We start from the raw sequence: 15,687 nt of genomic DNA, 5'->3' as shown, positions 1-15,687 counted from the left end.
AATGTTATTGGTGTATAGAAATGTTACTGATTTTTTTTTTTTTTTTTTTTTGAGACAGGGTCTCGCTCTGTCGCCCAGGCTGGAGCGCAGTGGCGCAATCTCGGCTGGCTGCAAGCTCCGCCTCCCGGGTTCACGCCATTCTCCTGCCTCAGCCTCCTGAGTAGCTGGGACTACAGGCGCCAGCCACCACGCCTCGCTAATTTTTTGTATTTTTAGTAGAGACGGGGTTTCACCATGGTCTCGATCTCCTGACCTCGTGATCCACCTGCCTCAGCCTCCCAAAGTGCTGGGATTACAGGCGTGAGCTACCGCGCCCGGCCCCAGAAATGTTACTGATTCTTGTACATTGATTTTGTATCCTGAAACTTTACTGAAGTGGTTTATTAGTTCCAAGAGCCTTCTGGCAGAGTCTCTAGGGATTTCTACATATAGAATTATGTCATCAGCAAAGAGAGGTTGACTTCCTATTTTCCTATTTGGATAATTTTATATATTTCTCTTGCCTGGTTGCTCTGGCTAGGACTTCCAGTATCATGTTGATAGGAGTGGTAAGATTGGGCATCCTTGTCTTGTTCCAGTTCTTAAGAAGAATGCTTCCCTCAGCTTTTGCCTATTTAGTATGTTGTTGGCTGTGGGTTTGTCATAGATGGCTCTTATTACTTTGAGGTATGTTTCTTCAATTCCTAGTTTGATGAGTGCTTTTATCATGAAGCCATGTTGGATTTTATCAAAAGCTTTTTCTGCATCTATTGAGATGAACATAAGGTTTTTGTTTTAAATTCTGTCCAACATACCTATCAGAATATTTAAAAATTAAAAAATAGAAATAATACAATAGAAATAATACCAAATGCTGGTGAGGATGTAAAGAAACTGGGTTACTTATATATTGCTAATGGAAATATAAAAAGGTACCCTGTGGAAAACAGTTTGGCAGTTTCTTAGAAGACAAAACATGCAGTTAACCATATGAACCAGCAACTGTATTCTTGGGCAATTATCTCAGAAAAATGAAAACTTGTGTTTATACAAACACCTGTACATGAAAGTTTTCATGCAGCTTTATTGATAATAACCCAAGCAGGAAATAATGTAGATATTCTTAAGTGGGTGAAGGGTTAAACACTTCATGGTACATCCATACTATGGAATAGTACTCAACAATAAAAAGGAACAGGCTGCTGATACACAGGACTTGAATAAATCTCAAGATGATGATGCTGATTTTTAAAAAGCCTATCTTAAAAGTTTACATATTATATTGTTTAATTGATGTAACATTCATGAGATGACAAAATTATTAAAATGGAAAACAGATAAGTGATTGTGGTGGTAGATACATAAATCAGTGCATATAATACAATTTTATAGAACTAAATACACATGCACACACACATACACATAAGTAAGTACAAATAAAACTAAGATTGGTGGATTATGTCAATGTTAACATTCTAGTTGTAAAAGTGTACTATACTTTTGTATTATGTTATCATTGAGGGAAACTGGGTAAAGAATACACAGGATCTTTGTATATTTATCCACAACTGCATGTGAATCTTGGTGTAATCTGGTAACCCACTCTAAACCAAGTGCATAACTCTCATCTTGGGATTTCTGTGTCCTTCTGAAATGCCTGTTAATTGGATAATGAGTCTCCTAGATTGATCCTCCAATGTTCTTACATTTCTATTTTTCATAACTCATTTTTTTAGAATAAACTTTAGGTGCAATTTACATACAATAAAAGTTATTAAATTAATGTATATTATTAAATGCATTTTGACAAATGTATATAATTCTAATATAGGACAATTCCCATAATCCCTAAAATGTTCCCTTATCTCCCTTGTAGTCAGTTCCCTCCCTTGCAACAAATAATCTGCTTTCTGACATTACAGTTTTTGTCTTTCCAATAATTTTGTTAAAATGTAATTGTATTTCTGAAGGACCTTCTATTACCTTCAGAGCTCCCTGTGAGATCTGCTGAGGCCACTTCTGCAACTGCATTTCTGTTCAACTTCTCCCTCTGCTTAGTCCTGCTTCCTTTGCTTTCTCACAAGTGTCCCTGAGAGCAGTCTCCAGAAAACATCCTACTTGCACATCTCAGATTCTGAATTTGCTGCCTTGGAAACCCAACCTATGACACTGGTTTTTGACAATTTTATTTTTAGGTACCTAGGCATGGTATCTTTATTTATCTTGATCAGTGTTCACTATGCCTATTCAATCTGAAAAGACTTGTCATTTTTCAGTCCTTGGACTATTTAAATTTTTTTTAATTATCTATTTCCTTTAAATTTTTCTTAAAAAATTCTCTCTGTTTTCTCCTATTGGATTTCAAAATATCTGCATTAATTTTCCCTTTCTATTAATTCTCCTTTCATATTCTCTAATTATACCTTTGCACTGCATTCTGAGAGAAGTCCTCAGCTAGGTCTTCAGATTAATTTAGTCACTCTTCCAGTGATTCAAATTGATGGACTATCTGGCCTATCAATTGGGTCTTTATAGTAATTGCATAACCTACTTTCTTAGTTCTTCATTTTTAACCTGTTCTTATTTAATTCACATGATATTCCATTATAATACTCTGAGGCTATTTCTTTGATTTATTTTAATTAATTGTTCAGTTTGCTCTTTTAACTAGTTTTTTAGTATTCTGTTTGTTGAATTCAGTGTCTTTTTTTGTAATGAATTTCCAAAATATTTTTTTTTTTTTTTTGATGGAGTCTCACTCTGTCTGTTGCCCAGGCTGGAGTGCAGTGGCGCAATCTCGGCTTACTGCAAGCTCCACCTCCCGGATTCATGCCATTCTGTCTCAGCCTCCTGAGTAACTGGGACTACAGGCGCCCACCACCACGCCCGGCTAATTTTTTGTATTTTTAGTACAGACGGGGTTTCACCATGTTAGCCAGGATGGTCTCGATCTCCTGACCTCGTGATCTGCCCACCTCAGCCTCCCAAAGTGCTGGGATTACGGGCGTGAGCCACCGTGCCCGGCCTAATATTGGGTGTTTATTGCTTGTGCATTCATTTTTATATAAGACCCTCCCTATTCTGTTTTTGGTGGATGTGGTTTTCTTTGGGGAAACAATCCTGCTTCAGGTGATTTGGGGTATGGAAACCATAAATATACTTCAAGGAGGTATACCTATTTTGGAGGGTATGGGTTTCCTGTTTCTTCTTGGGTGCCGTAAGTTATCTAATACATTGCCCGTCCTTTCTTGCCCCAATACTTGTATTCATAATTTTAGCCTGAAGATTGATGTTCTGCTGGCTACTTCTTGACACAAATGAACATGGGATGTGATCATCTTGTGGGGTCAACCCATGCGGACAATTAAAATATATTTCTTTAACCACTCACCTAGATGTTTTGCCAGGGGTCTTTCTAACCCCCTACATCCTTACCTTTAACTTGAACTACCTCCAGAGCCATGGTACCTTTCCTCACAGTCCTCTCATGTGCTTTAGACAATGGTTTCTTCTGTTAACCCAATCCTATATGTATATTTTTTTCATGGACTCCTTCATGATCACTGGTGTACCTTTTGGTTTTACAGGCCTTTTGTGAATTTATTCCTTTAAACATTGTCTTTTCTAAGGAGTTGAATCAGTAAATGGCAGCAGGAATTTGTATTCAGTTCATTCTCCAACTCTTAAAAACGTGTTTGGAATAGTTTAGCACCAGAATTATTATTTTAAGTTTCAATAGAACTTATCTTTTAAAAAATCCTCTGGGCTTCAGTTAGGTGTAAATTTTGACTACTGATAGCATTTCTTCCATAAATATAGTCTTTCTAGGTGTTCTATGTCTTGGTAATTTTGATCAGTTGTATTTTGCTAAAAAAATGCATTGCTTTTATTTAGATACTTTAATCTGATATAAATTTGGCATAGTAAATTCTTATAACCTAAAAGCTCTGCTTTTTGCTATATGTCTTAGAAAATATATTTTACAAATACTTTTTTTGTGTGTAATGAGCAACTTTTAGGGTAAAGATTATTATTCTTATTTTCTCTACAGTGTGTGAGCACAGTGCTTTTTATAATACTGCTTTACTTTTCTTTGTAATCCATTTGAAAGTATTCATTGTACTGCTGTTGGTCATGGTTCAGAGAACCAAGACTTTTTGCCAACACCAGGTGTATGGCTAATAATTTACTTTATTATACACCGTTTATCTTGAAAGCTATGGCTATCAACAGAAAGTAATGAAAATTAGCATGACTTCTAATTTACTTAGTTTCACAATTATATATCTCCTGGATATGTTATTTGTACCATTGTGAATTAGCAGGTTTGGTAATTTTGGTAGACTCTCCAGCTTCTCTTAGATACATGCTCAAGGAAAAGTAAGTACATGTCCCCAGGCGACTCCATGGCCATTTCTGTGAATATAGTAGGGAGATATTAATAACTATTGCACGGCCAGGCGCGGTGGCTCACCCATGTAATCCCAGCACTTTGGGAGGCCGAGGTGGGCGGATCATGAGGTCAGGAGATCAAAACCATCCTGGCTCACACGGTGAAACCCCGTCTCCACTAAAAAATAAAAAAAAATTAGCCGGGCATGGTGGCAGGTACCTGTAGTCCAGGCTACTCGGGAGGCCGAGGCAGGAGAATGGCATGAACCTGGGAGGCGGAACTTGCAGTGAGCTGAGATCTCACCATGGCACTCCAGCCTGGGCAACAGAGCGAGACTCTGTCTCAAAAAAAAAATATTATAATAACCATTGCACATCTCTTATTCCTGTGGTGTTTGGAATTTTTCTTAGCATTTCTGAAAGCAGGGAATAGTTTTCTTTTCTCAGCCTTTTCAAAATAATCTACAAAAGAGCTTTAAATCAATCTATAATTCTGAGTATAAAGCTTTCTCTCTTTTTCTCTGTTGTTGGGACCTTTCAAAATCCACTTCTTATTAGTGGTTTCCTTCTGCCACTGTATTTTTACAGAATAATTTCTTATATCTTATCTAAGAATTTTTCTCCCTCTCAAATAAGCCAGGTTTAGATCTCAAATCTAGAAATCACTAGCTATGAGAATGTGGGCAAATCACTTAACTTCTCCGAGTATAGTTGTCTCATTTGCAAAATGGGGGAGTTAAAATTATATCCATGTCATAAGATTGTTATGAAGATAAAACAAGATATGGTATGTATATTGTTTAGCTTAGTACATAGGAATCAATAAATATTAGGTGGTATTGTCAGATATTATAATCATCGTCATCATTCATATGCACTAACTGCTTTTCCTCAACATCATATAAAAAACTTCCAGCTTAACCTTGCAGGAAATATTTGGGGTGATCATATATAGTAGGGAAGTAGCCATAGCACCCTATCCAACAGGTCTTTGTTACAAATATCTGTCTCTATCTACTAGATCTGTAGCCTAGCGTCCCTACATGGGCACCATCTGTACCTGTTTGTGGTGTTCCTGGAAAGCATACTTCTAAAGCCTGCTTATTCTCTCCTCTCTCTCTGGAAGTGATAACCTGCCAACCTCTGAGTGCTAGCAATTTGCAAGGTATTGATTTACCTGACTCTTGCACTCCCTCCTAGAACACACACACACACATTGTAAAACTTGTTTCTTCCTTTATACAATTGGATTTCTCTTATTTTCTATGTTCTGACAATAGTCCAATTTCGATCTTTGCCCTGGAATTTTAGTGCTGTGTTTTCCTTTTAAACCAGTTCTTTCAGCACTGATATCAGCTAATGCCCCTAACTCATCTCTACTGGTATCAGTAATACCCCAATCCCATTTCTACCGACATCAGCTAATACCCAAACCCATCTTCACCAATATCAGCTAATGCCTCAAATCCCTTTCCACAGAGATTGGGGTAGAGATGGGTTTGGGGCCTTAGCCGATGTCAGTGCTGAAAGAATGGGTTTATAAAAGAAACAGAGCAATAAATTTTTGCAGCAAAGATTAAAATTATAACAATAAAGTATAAAAATGAATTTAAAATATTTAGTTATAATAAGCAACTTTTCTTGAGTACTTACAGTGTGCCAGTCACTCAGCAAGAACGTTCCTTCGGCTATAACATCTTCCTGCGAAACAATTCTAGAGGTAGTTTGTGCTGTTATCCTCATTTTGTGAATGAGAAAACAGAGACTTGGATTGAATCGCTGACTCATGGTCACAGACATCTACTGAGCAGTGGACTGGGACACAAGTCTAGGGTTTGACGGGGTTCTCCTCTTGAATCTAAACCAACTGAGAGAAACAAAATAGTCAGAAGGTTCAGGATCAAAAGACTGGCTCTTTTGCTGACTGACATAAGTTAGATTGGAGAGGCTGGGCGCAGTGGCTCACACCTGTAATCCCAGCACTTTGGGAGGCCGAGGCGGGCTGATCACCTGAGCTCAGGAGTTTGATACCACCCTGGGCAACATGGTGAAACCCCATCTCTACTAAAAAATAAAATTAGCCAGGCGTGGTGGTGCTTGCTGGTGGTAGTTACTCGGGTGGCTGAGGCATGTGAATTGCTTGAGCCCGGGCGGCGGAGGTTGCAGTGAGCCGAGATCGTGCCACTGCACTTCAGCTGGGGCCACAGAGTGAGAATCCGTCTCAAAAACAAACCAATTAGATTGGAGAACATGGCTCCCCACTTCTCAGTGCCCCTGAATTCAGACCATGGGAAAGCTCGGCTCTGCTGGGCAGACACGCCTAATTGGCTCGCAACTTTATATTGCTCCAAGTTGTAGATGGGGGAAATAGAGAGTAAATCTTTGTGTATTGTTCTTATTACAAATGAAAACTGAATTGTAGGACATGGTTTAAGTATGTTATCCAAGTGATTTCCTATACTAAATCTCAGAACTACACAGACTCAGCCACCAGAGTCCTACCACTATGAGCCTTTATGGGTAGATTGGCAAGTTTCTGGAGTTGTCACCAAATTGCTCCCCACTCTCTTTGGCTCCCTTAATGCCATAATTCTTGTCCATTCTTTCCTTGGGACCTAAAGCAATTGGGATATACCTGAGCCAAGGCTTGGGGTTTTCCCTCTTTAGGCTAATTATGTAAAACTCAGGCCTGGAGCTTTCCCTTCTGTGATCCCAGACTGTTTGCTCCAGCCATGTTGGAGGAGCAAAAGGAAAGTAAAACAGTCTTTAACTCCTGAGAATGAGTCTAAGTGACCTCAGCCTTCAACTATAATGAACGTACCCATTCCTCTATGTCAGTGGGGGTTACGTTAACATCACTGTGCATATCACCTGATGTTGTCATAAAAGGATCAGAGTCTTAGGCCAGCCTCCCAGCACCTCATACCCCCCACCTTATGCTTATATTAGAAGAAGGCTTCAGGATCTTTTTGTCATGTTTGGGATAGTCCCTACACATACCCATTGTGGAGTGGAATATTTTATGATTTTTACTTTTTGGTCTCTTCATTCAAGTTGTGCTTTACTATTTTATTAAAAATTCTTGAATTTGTAAACATTAAGACATTACAACTTACTACTGACACGAGAATGACAATGCAGTAACAGGAAAATGAATGTAGAAGATAAACAACTTAGAAACAATAGCAACTCTATAATTCGAAGATAATTTAAGCAGGCAAGTTTAAAGTGTTTCATAAAGGTGCAAAGCAAGCTCTCAGCCTGCAGTGATGCACCACACCAGCAGATGGCACCGAATAGCTTCTCAGGTGCCACAGGACATTTACCAATGGTGGTTGCAACCTGTTAATTAGCTTGGGCTGAGCAGTTCATATTATAGTTTGTTTTATTAATTATTTTTACTGCTTATTCCCATTATTTTTCTTCCTTCCTTCCTTCCTTTTTTCCTTCCTTCCTCCTTCCCTCCTCCCTCCCTCATTCTTTTCTTCCTGCCTTCCTCCCTCCCTTCCTCCTTCTTCAGAAGGATGAAGACTAATTGACTAATAAAATTTGTATATATTTAAGGTATACAATGTGATGTTTTAATATATGTACACATTGTGAAATGATCATCCCAATCAAGCTAATAGTGTGTGTGGTGAGAATACTTAAGATTTACTCTGTTAGCAAATTTAGTATTTAATAACATTATTATTAACTGTAATCTCCATCCTGTACATTAGGTCTACAGAACTGACTCATCTCATAACTGGAGGTTTATACCCTTGGACCAGCATCCCCCTATTTCCTCTACTCCTTGACCACTGGTAGGTAACCACTCTTCTACTCTCTGTTTCTATTGTATTCTGTTTTTTAAGATTCCATATATGAGTGAGATCATTCAGTATTTGTCTCTTTGTGTCTGGATTATTTCACTTAGCCTAATGTTCTTCATATTCATTCACATTGTTGCAAATGGCAGGATTTCTTCTTTTGTTAAGGCTGAATAATATTCCATTATATATACAGTAGTCCTCTTTTATCCATGGGGATGTGTTCCAACATCCCCAGTGGGATGTCAGAAACCACAGATAGTACCAAACCCTATATATATATACTAGGTTTTTTCCTATACATAATTACCTATGATAAAGTTTAATATATAAATTAGACCCTGTAAGAAATCGAGAGTAACAACTAAGAATAAAATAGAACAATTATAACAATAGACTGTAATTAAAGTTAGGTATATGTGGTCTTTCTCTCTCTATATATATGTAAATATCTCATTGTACTTTACTCATCTATTTTTAGACCATGGATGACTAGGGGTAACTGAAACCCCAGAAAGTAAAGCTGTGAATAAGAGGGAGTAAGCAGAGACTATAGTGTGTGTATCACATTTTCTTTATATAGCCTTCCATTGGCAGACAAGTAGATTGTTTCTGTATCTTGGTTATTGTGAATAATAATGTGATGAACAGGCAAGTGCATGTTCTTCGACATGCAAGGGCAAGTTCTTTGACATAACTGTTTTCATTTCCTTTGTATATATACCCAGAAGTGGGATTGTTGGGTCGTATTTTATTTCTGTTTTTAATTTTTTGAGCACTCTCTATGCTTTTTAAAAAAATAATGACTATACCAATTTACATTCACACTAACAATGTATAAGGGTTTCCATTTTTCCATGTGTGATTAAAAGGAATGTGCATTCTGCTGCTGTTGAATCAAATGTTTTGCATATCCTGTTAGGTCCGTTTGGTCTAAAGAGTAGTTGAAGTGTGGTATTTCCTTATCAATTTTCTGTCTTGATGAGCTATCCGTTGTCAAAAGTAAGGTATTAAAGTCCACTTCTATAATTATATTGCTGTCTATTTCTCCCTTCAGAGCTGATAATATTTGCTTGATATATTTAGCCTTTCTGATATTGGATGCATATGTATTTAGAATTATAATATCCTTTTGATGGATGACTCTTTAATCATCAAATAATGATGTTGTCTCTTGTGATAGTTTTTAACTTAAAGTCTATTTTGTCTCATATAAATATATCTATTCCTTGTTTGTTCCTTCATTTCTTGAAGAAGAAATGAACTTCTTCAGCTTTTGTTTGGGAAAGTCCTTATCTCTTCCTCATTTTTCTGTAGGACAGATTTTCTGAGTACAGTATTATGGGTTGGCAGGTTTCTATTTTTTCTTTCAACACTTTAAATATGTCATCCTACTGTCTCCTGGCTTGCATTGTTTCTGCTGATGTATCTGCTGATACGGTTATGGGGAATTCTCATGTATTTGATGAGCTTCTCTTCTCTTGCTGCTTTCAAAATGCTTTGTCTTTGATTTTTGACAGTTTGATTACAATGTGTCCTTGTGAAGTCTTCTTTGGGTTGAAACTATTTGAAGACTTCAGGCTTCATATACCTGTATGTCCATATCCTCTCCAGATTTGTGGAGTTTTCAGCCATTATTACTTTAAATTAGCTTTCTTCTCCTTTTTCTCTTCTTTTGCTGAGAGCACTGTAACGCTAATGTGAGCTCTCTTGGTGTTGTCCTATAAATCCCATAGACTTTCTTCACTCCTTTTTATTTTTTTCTCCTGTAACTGGACCATTTCAAATGATTTGTCTTCAAATTCACAGATTTTTTCTTTTGCTTGACCAAGTCTACCATTGACTCCCTCTATTGCATTTTTCTATTTCATTCATTATATTCTTCAGCTCCAGAATTTCTATTTGGTTCTTTCTATGATTTCTAAGTCTATCAAACTTCTTGTTTTCCTCATGTGTTATGTTTCTAAATTCGTTGAGTTGTCTGTGTTCTCTTGTAGTTCACTGAGATGCTTAAAAAAATTATTTTTCATTCTTTGTCAGGCAATTAATAGATCATAATTTCTTTGGGGTCACTTACTAGAATATTTTGGGGTTCCATTGATGATGTCCTGTTTTCTTGAATTTTTGTGTACCCTGAAGTCCAGTGTTGCTGTCTTCACTTTTGCAGAAGCAGTCACCTCCTACAGTCTTTACTGACTGGCTTTGGAAAAGAAAGATCTTTACCAGTCAGCCCAACTAAGGATTTTGAGACTCTCTCAGATTTTTTCTGTGGACATGCCCACTTCATACCTTTTGTTCCCTCTTGGTGGGAATTCCAAGATTGTGTGCCTTCTCTCAATCCTGCAAAGCCAGGCTGGGTGATGAAAGCCTCTCATTTGTTTTCTCTAGGATGGCACTCTGAAACGGTGAAGTTTGAATACCTTCTCTCAATTCCACAGCACTTGTTGTCCATGAGGTTGTGCAGGAAGTCAGCATTTGGGGAGGGACTCAGTGCATTTGGAGTGCTCCTGGGCCAGTTGTTGTTGTTCTGCAGATAAAGCCTGGGTCCAAGCAGCTCACAGGCTCTCTGATGGAATCCATGGGGTGGTTAGCAAGGTCTGTGGCCTTTCTTCCTTGCTCCCAGCTTCTCCCAACCACTCAGCTATGCAGATCACATCAATATGCTGGGTGAAATGAGAAAGAAGTGGGCCTCTTGGGAGGCACCCCACATGGTTGGGAAAGCTGAGTGCTCACTCATGCCCCTCTCACTTTCCAACTTGGGTGACCCAACAGGGTCTCTTTTTGGCACTGAACTGTGCTTCCTTGGGGAGGGGTGACACGGGTAAAGTGAAATTGTTCTTACTTTCTTCAATGCCTTTATTCTTGGATTTTTTTTTCCCTACCACTGTACTAGAACTTCTTTACTGGACTCTCGTACTTCCATGATGGTATTTTTGTTTGTGGGTATTGGTCAGAATGGATGTTTCTGTAGGGGGATGATGGTAGAAAGCTCTTATTCTGCCATCTTGCTAATGTCACTCTGCAGTGAATTCTTGAATGTAACCATCCCAGTTGGTCCCAAGCATAGCTCTGGGGTAGTGAGTGTTATCTCTGATGTTTATGTGGGTTTGACCAATTCCAACAGGCTTCTTTTGTTGAGTCAAGTAAGTCAGCTCACTTTGAACCCAATGTGGCTGCTTTTATTTGGGGCTGTTAAGACTGAGTTTTGGCACCTTTTGAGGCATGCAAATGGATTAACTCTTTTGTCTTAGGGGTAGCCCTGGTTTTGCAATAAATATTCAAGCAACTTAAACAAAAATATTTTAGGCAACAGGCTTCATTTTCTACTATTTAACCAAACTGTTTTTTTTTTTTAAATCTTGGCAACTTATATTAATGGAATGAAAAGATTCAACAATGAGTTCAGGGAATTATCAGGCAAGGATTGATGTTTTTGCACCAGAGACATTAACTTAGCAAAGTAATTGTGCACCAAGGCCTAGATTCAGCTTTGTAAGTTCTCAGTAAATTATGCATGTTATGTTGCATGTAATCTTAGCTCTGTGTCTCAGTTTATTTAAATATAAAATGGAAATTATGATAGTACTTATTAATATCGGTTTTTATAATATGACACATAAGTATGAGCAAAACAGTATCAAGCAAACTGGATAGGTAAGGAAATGGTCAGAATAGAATAGGTTTTTAAAATAAAATTTACTTGAGAAAAATGCCTAAAATCTATTTTATGTACTGCTTTAGAATTTGCAAAACTTGCATGTACTTTTTGAGTTTAATAATGTAGGTGCCATTACCTACTTTTTATAGATGGGAAAACTCAGGCTTATATGGATTGTGTGTCTTGGTTAATGTGGAACAGTCAATAAATAGCGGAAGTGGGAAGAGATTCCAGTCCTTTGCCGCCTTATCTATTTTCCACTCCTTTCTATTCTGTTTTATGGTTAAATGTATTAAATAAACTTTCTGTAGTGAGTATATATATATATATTATGTATATGTGTGTGTATATATATAGATATATGTGTATATCTACATATGTGTGTATATATAAGTATATATATGTGTGTACGTGTATATATATACACACATATGTATATTTACACATATATGTATATATGTGTGTATTTATATATGCATATATATGTATATTTTTTACCAAAGCTAGGAAAAGGTGTGTTTCTCTATTCTTTCTTTATGTCTATGGATTCTGCTCTCTCATTGCTCTTGGGGTCCTTTGTTAACCCAGCTCAATCCCATATACATGAGCTGATTTACTCAAGGGAGTAGGATGTCTTTCCTTATTAAATTGTTCCTGGTGTGAATGTGGTCTTTGGTGTTCACTTTCTTCTCAATTCCAGGTATCAGAGACTTTTTCTTCAAAGTGTCTTTTGTACAAATTAGAGATACACCAAAGTATGGCTTCACCCTGAGAATTTGGCCAAAACGTCTGTTACTCAGATGTGAATTTTTCAGTCTTAGCCTTTGAAGGTCAGAGTGGCATAGATACATCCTTAAACATAACCTCTGACACCTTTGAACTCGTAGTCAGTAACAACATCATCCTATGGTTTACTATAATATCTAACCAGTTTAACAACATAAGGAATACAAACATTACATGCTATTCAGATTTATTGTTGATACTTTTAAAAATAAGTGAGCGTTCTGGATGTTACTTAGAGTGCAAAATCTCTTTATGTATTTTATATATGAAAATTCTTGGCTGGGCGTGGTGGCTCATGCCTTTCATTCCAGCACTTTGGGAGGCTGTGGCTGGTGGGTTACTTGAGCTCAGGAGTTTGAGACCAGCCTGGGCAGCATGGTGAAATCCAGTCTCTACAAAAAATACAAAAATTAGACAGGCATAGTGGCATGCACCTGTAATCCCTGCTACTCAGGAGCCTAAAGTGGGAAGATCTCTTGAGCCCAGGAGGTTGAGGCTGCAGTGTTTGTACCACTGCACTCCAGCTTGGGTGACAAAGCGAGATCCTATCTCAGGAAAAAAGAAATAAAAACAATTCTCACACTATTGTAAGTACGAAGGCACGTTTATCATTACAATTATAAAACAGAACAATTACTATGAAAGCTGTTCATTTTGTGTATAAAATAATTAACAATTTCAAAATAGTTAATAAATAAGAATATACATTAGCAGTTAATACAAACATTAACAGAAACTGTGTTAGTTGGATAACTTCGGGAAGTTATTCTTTCTCAGCAAATAAATATTCATGAGAATTTAAAAAATGCAAAGAATAATAATAAAAACATTATTATGCCATAGTTCTAATACTTGTAAAATTGTATATTAGAGAAAATAAGCTTTAAGATCTGTCTTAGTCTGTTTGTGTTGCTATAAAGGAATACCTGAGGCTGGGTAATTTATAAAGAAATGAGGTTTATTTGGCTCATAGTTCTGCAGGCTGTACAAGAAGCATGGCACCAGCGTCTATTTTGGGGGAGGGTTTCAGACTCCTTCCACTCAGGGTGGAAGGCAAAAGGGAGCTTGCTTATGCAGATCACATGGCTAGATTGAAAAGCAAGAAAGCAGAGGAGATGCCAGGTTCTTTTTCAACAAACAGTTCTTACAGGAACTGAGAGTGAGAACTTATTCGCTGCTGCAAAAATGTATCAAGCCATTAATGAAGAATCTGGCCTCATGATCCAAACACCTCCTGCCAGGCCCACCTCCAATACTGGGGATCAAATTTCAACATGAGTCTTGACAGAGCCAAGCAAACTGTATTCAAACCATAGCAAGAGCAATATTTAAATTTTATATTAAATGTAATTCCAGGTAAGCTATGGTTCTTTCAAGAAAAATTTCTTGGGGGAATTTTTTTACCTCTTGTAAGTATGAATTCAGAATGTCAACTGTGACTTCTAAATTCCATGAGAAGGGAAAACTCAAAAATAAGGTAGAAAAACTAGATATGAAAAAGTATACTAGAGTAGAAGAAGAAAACGAGAAAAATTAGGTGTCTCCAAATTTCTTACTCTTTTACCAATTTTAATGTTATATAATCTTACAAATGTAGTGTGTAGGGACCGTGGAACAGCTAGCTGACTCTCCTAAACATGTATTATGCCTGCATATTAATAAGTTTACAATTTTATTTATAAAAGTTTAGTGATAAAATTGTAATACTCATTTAAATATATTATGAAAACATAATACATTTTGTATAAATATAAATTTTATATACCTGTAAATAAAATAGTATATTTTATCTCTCAGAACTTCCTTTTATGATGGTTATTTTTAGCTTTGGCTTGGCTTTAGTTGAATGTTGACTTTAACACTTGGGCAGTTGATGTTTGACCAGAATCTATCTTTGGTGAACTTCTGGTACAAACTGTCTCATAATTTTTGGCAGTCATGTTGTACTGTCGGTAATGAGGTGTTGACCTTCATCAAGGGGCATCCCTACTATGCCGGGTAACTAGTTATGGTAATGGGTCTCATGGTACTATCTTTATTTCTGTCAGCTGAGCAAGGATTACTGTCAAGGATATCATATACACTGAAGAGAAAACAAAACAATGACTTTTAAAACACCTCGTAGGAGTCAAGTATTATAAGAAACCCAGTATGTCAAATCCAGAGAGATAAATCATTCAAGGATTGTTACAAAACCAGAGGTGCGTGAGAAAACATAAATTCGAAGAACCAAGAATTAGTAGGAGATCTACTTCAGGAGCTAAGAATTCAAGCATTTAAAGGACTAGGAATCAAAAGGGAACACCTGGGCTGGGCATGGTGGCTCATGCCTGTAATCCCAACACTTTGGGAGGCTGAGGTGGGCGGATCATGAGGTCAGGAGATCGAGACCATCCTGGCTAACACGGTGAAACCCTGTCTCTACTAAAAATACAAAAAAATTAGCCGGGCTTCGTGGCCCGCGCCTGTAGTCCCAGCTCCTCAGGAGCTTGAGGCAGGAGAATCACTTGAACCTGGAAGGTGGAGGTTGCAGTGAGCCAAGATTGAGCCACTGTACTCCAGCCTGGGCAATAGAGTAAGACTCCGTCTCAAAAACAAACAAACAAACCAAAACCAAAAAAAAAAAAAAAACCCACAAAGAACACCTTCCTTTTACATGGCCCTAAGCCTAAAGAAAGCAAAAATTTCTATGTCTTGTTGCCATGTTAGTGTGTTATTGACAGCAGAAATCCATGTCCCCTATCTCTTCGGCTAATTTGTAGTAATGTCTCACAAAATGTCACTCTTATACCTCTTCTTTGATGTCTAATCAGATACTCATGTCTTCTACCTTCCCTCTATCCAGTTTCCTTTCTTTGAGTTGAGTGTCTCTATAGGATAGATTATACTACAGTAATGAACAACCACAAACTTAATGGCTCAATTTAAAAAAGGGGTTTTAAAATCTGCTTACTTAATTTTTATGTTCGATTAGGTGTCTGACTCCCTGGTAACACTCACGACCCAGGCTGATAGAGAACCTGCCATCTCATAGCTATAGCACCTGGAATACATGACTTC

General features: G+C 37.4%; 1 long non-coding RNA gene across 1 annotated transcript in view; it reads left to right on the top strand.

Annotated features, from left to right (window-relative positions):
- Window positions 1-15,687, top strand: part of LOC115838631 — a 94,274-nt gene that overhangs the window by 8,018 nt on the left and 70,569 nt on the right. Inside the window, exon 3 of the long non-coding RNA XR_004033691.1 lies at window positions 8,094-8,177. This is a non-coding gene — a long non-coding RNA (uncharacterized LOC115838631). The remainder of the gene's footprint in view (window positions 1-8,093; window positions 8,178-15,687) is intronic.

Source organism: Nomascus leucogenys, chromosome 15 (genome assembly GCF_006542625.1).
Source record: "Nomascus leucogenys isolate Asia chromosome 15, Asia_NLE_v1, whole genome shotgun sequence".
NCBI classification, from domain to species: Eukaryota; Metazoa; Chordata; class Mammalia; order Primates; family Hylobatidae; genus Nomascus; species Nomascus leucogenys.
Note: the sequence above shows the minus strand (reverse complement) of the source record. Positions and strands in the feature narration are given on the sequence as shown.